Raw genomic sequence first — 3,776 nt, 5'->3', positions numbered from 1 at the left:
AGGTCATCAGTCCCCTAGACTTAGAACTACTTAAACCTAGCTAACCGAAGGACTTCACACACACACACACACACACACACACACACACACACACACACACACACACACACACATTCATGCCCGAGGCAGGACTCGAACCTGTGACCGTAGCGGTCGCGCGGTTCCAGACTGAAGCGCCTAGAACCGCTCGGCCACACCAGCCTGCTGTCAGAATCATTTCCCCCTTTCCGTATCTGTCCCTGGTTGTAACTAGGAAAGGAGAACTGTCGATGATCCCTTGAATAAGCACACATTTCACAAATTTTTCTGTTCAGGTTATTATGGAAGCTGTTTGTTGGAGAAAGCAACATATTGAAAACTGACCTTGAAAGAGTCAAAATTGGTTTTTATCACTACTGATAGAGATTTAAATTGTTGTAAGACCAATTTTTGAAAATTAGTAGCTGCTATTCTTTTGACGGTCTGGAAATAATCTAAAACGTCAGGGAGAGCGGTGTGCTGACTACATGCCACTCCACTCCATATCCGAATTACATCGCAAGGCAGAGGATGACACGGCGGCCAGTAGACAACCTTTGGGGATTCACGGCCTGGACGAGGAGCTCGTTCTCTTGACTCCGGAATTCTGACAGAAAATCTCCCTGCGAAGCACAACTCTTTCATCGTACCAAATATTTCTGGGACGCTCTTGCGCTGAGGAAACAAACAGACGACGAATCAGGCAGTTTTTCTTTGGACCTTTGCCCTGTCTTCTGTTTATGAAGGTTCCCTACCGACGACCTGTGTAACGTACTGTTTAGAAGCCGGTAGAGGCGGGTTGCCTAAAGAGCGATAAGATCCGGAGAGTAGATGTACGTGCACTAATTACTGTGCAGGAGACTACCGCAGTCAGCGAGTCACGCGCAAGTATAGATGGATTTTCAGAACGTGTTCCTATCAGGACAAGTGGTGGGATACTCATTTATCAGCTGTCTTAGGAGGGGAGGGCTTAGAATTAGTTGTACAGTGGGCTGAACCAATGAAAAAGACTGTGGACCAGAAGTACAACAATTATTCCGCACCCACAGAGTTATTTGGTTCAGCAGCCTCAAATGTCCAACAGATTCCAGCGTTGTTTTGAACTAGCCAAATCCGGGCACTCGCTCATGAATCCTCTCGGAGGGGAGACGGCCGGTCCGCTGGAATCGCACGTCGTCGTTTTAAGACAGATTAGTGTGATATTAGGGCGGAAGCTATGCTGCGATCATAGGCTGTTGGTACTTTCACATTCGAGTGTAGTCAAATGGAACTATATGGTGCCAGAAACCTTTTAAGTCTCAAAAATCTATGATGTATGTGTAGGCACTAAAACGATGAAACAAAAGTAGTACTAAGGCCGGTATTCTAAACAGTCTCCTGAGCATTAGGCTGGTGCACAGTGGCTTTGCACAATTTCACGTACAACCCTAACACGCCTTCCTTCTCAACGAATTTTCTGTTTTTTAAAAAAGTTTGCGCTTCCAAAAACGAAGGGAGCGTATGCAGCATCACGTGAGTACAGTGGACACTTAGCATAGTAACTATTACTCTTGAAAGCCAGCAACACCACGCTTGGCTGGGGGAACGGCGGCTCGAGTTAGTGACTATTTTACGGAATAGCCAGTCGCGCCAAGTCGTTATAACTTTGCGAGCCTCAACTGCCGCGGGGCTTCCCGCGTTGCTATATCGACATCTAACAAACGATGTTGCGCCAATGTGAATGTGAGTTCATAGGCTCATTATTTTTTGGTACCCAGCATGTTTTAAGCATTTACAGACTACTATCTGGCCTCCATACCCAGGAGCAGTCGCTTCGAATCCTGGAAGTGACAAATTTTCATCACCAATGTTTGGCTAGCAAGGTAGAGTGCGATGGTGGGATGCGTTTACAGATTACCATTTACATTCGAATAACGTGTGTTACATTGCAAACTTCTCCACAGTACCTTGGGTAGCGAGAGCATGGAAGGGAATGTTAGGCGGCCGAAGTGGCCGAGCGGTTCTAGGCGCTTCAGTCTGGAACCACGCGACCGCTACGGTCGCAGGTTCGAATCCCGCCTCGGGCATGGATGTGTGTGATGTCCTTAGGTTAGTTAGGTTTAAGTAGTTCTAAGTTCTAGGGGACTGATGACCTCAGGTGTTAAGTCCCATAGTGCTCAGAACCATTTGTTGCATACGTATCGAGCGTTATCTCATTTTGATGGCTTTCTTTGGGCATGAAATCAGTATCTTACTAGATTCGCTTAGAAATCGGAATGACGAACAGCCTAGGAACTCATTGAGGATATATAAAGGCCCGCGTAACTTACAGAACATATTTGTTCCACATAGTTATCCTCTTGTCTGTTACTTAAAAATAAAAGCATTTACAGCAAAATTGAAGTCTGTCAATGTTTGGTTAAGGCTTTATTCGAAAATTGTTGATTTATGACGTGTAAGAGACGGATAAAAAAATACAGATTTATCAAATGGCGAAAGAAAACACAATTTTCTCAAAAAAAGGTAAAATTAAAAAAAACTCAGAACAAAAACAGGTAAGAAATCGCTTCGATATTTCGTTTAACTGTATAAAACATGTTTTTGTTATTGCTAGACAACTTTCTCACTTAACAAAGACAACCGGAAACTCTATCCTTCGATGAAGATGAACGTTCTACTGAATACAAAATAAACCCACTATATAGACGTCTTTCGTGTTTGCGCATTCAACTGTACTTGCATCAAAAGTAATTACATGGTTACATGAAAGCGCAGAAGTTACGCGAGCGTCTAATTTTTATAACTTACAAAATGAAACTTACATTGTCTAAGGACATAAAATACACATTGGGCTAACACCGAACGATGTGTGGTTTTAATTATGTGCAAAACAAACAAACAATAAAAAAATGAGTCGGTTCCCAGTTCCTCTCCTACACATTCATTTATGTTTCTTTCCCTATCAATCCTATCAAGACTACTGGTAATGCAACCACTTACTACGTTATTTATGTACTGTACCAAAACTACCGAGCAGTAGTTTTGGTGTGGTGAAATTTTAGTGTTGCCTGTAAGGCGTCGTATGGAACAGAACTCTGTCATAAAACAGTAGCGTATCGTCCACTTGAATATAAAGTAGAAAGTGATGCATAGCTCTAGCAAGTAAATCAGGCATTTTCGAATACATGCTCAATAGCTCTTATTTGTTGCTTATCGTCTGAGGGATCATCTCATTCTTCAAAATCGTCCTCTGCATTCTCGCTAGATTACGTAAAATGCAGTCCTCTATTTCTTTTTAACAATACACGGAATAGACGGTAATGACAAAATTACTGGTGCTGAGTAAACTATTAACTGTTTTGTGGAGATGAAGTATCTTTAGCAATTAAGACTTCCTACTCTCTCATTCTATATTCTATAGGTCAGTTGTAACTGTCTATATTTTGGTAGTTTCTTTTTGGTTATCGGCGGAGATATTTCCACACTGTTACAGACCAGTGGTGGATGTTTATTCGGTTTCAATGTCAACATTCGTTATACGTCGCTCAGTCGAGCATGAACCAGTGTCTCAATTTACTAGGAATTTTGCGTTGTGCGTGATGCACAAGTTTTCTGTTAAAATGTCGCGAGCATACATTCCACGGAGACAGGTAACATATTGCTTTCTCTCATGAAACGAGTACGATGAAACGAAAGAAATTTGAACTATACGGAGTTTTACCGACTGTCGATTTTCCATTACACCATCAGCTGTTTGAACAGGTATGCTGGTATTACGC

Source organism: Schistocerca cancellata, chromosome 4 (genome assembly GCF_023864275.1).
Source record: "Schistocerca cancellata isolate TAMUIC-IGC-003103 chromosome 4, iqSchCanc2.1, whole genome shotgun sequence".
Classification (NCBI taxonomy): domain Eukaryota; kingdom Metazoa; phylum Arthropoda; class Insecta; order Orthoptera; family Acrididae; genus Schistocerca; species Schistocerca cancellata.
The sequence above is the reverse complement of the archived record's forward strand: the minus strand, read 5'-3'. Positions refer to the sequence as shown.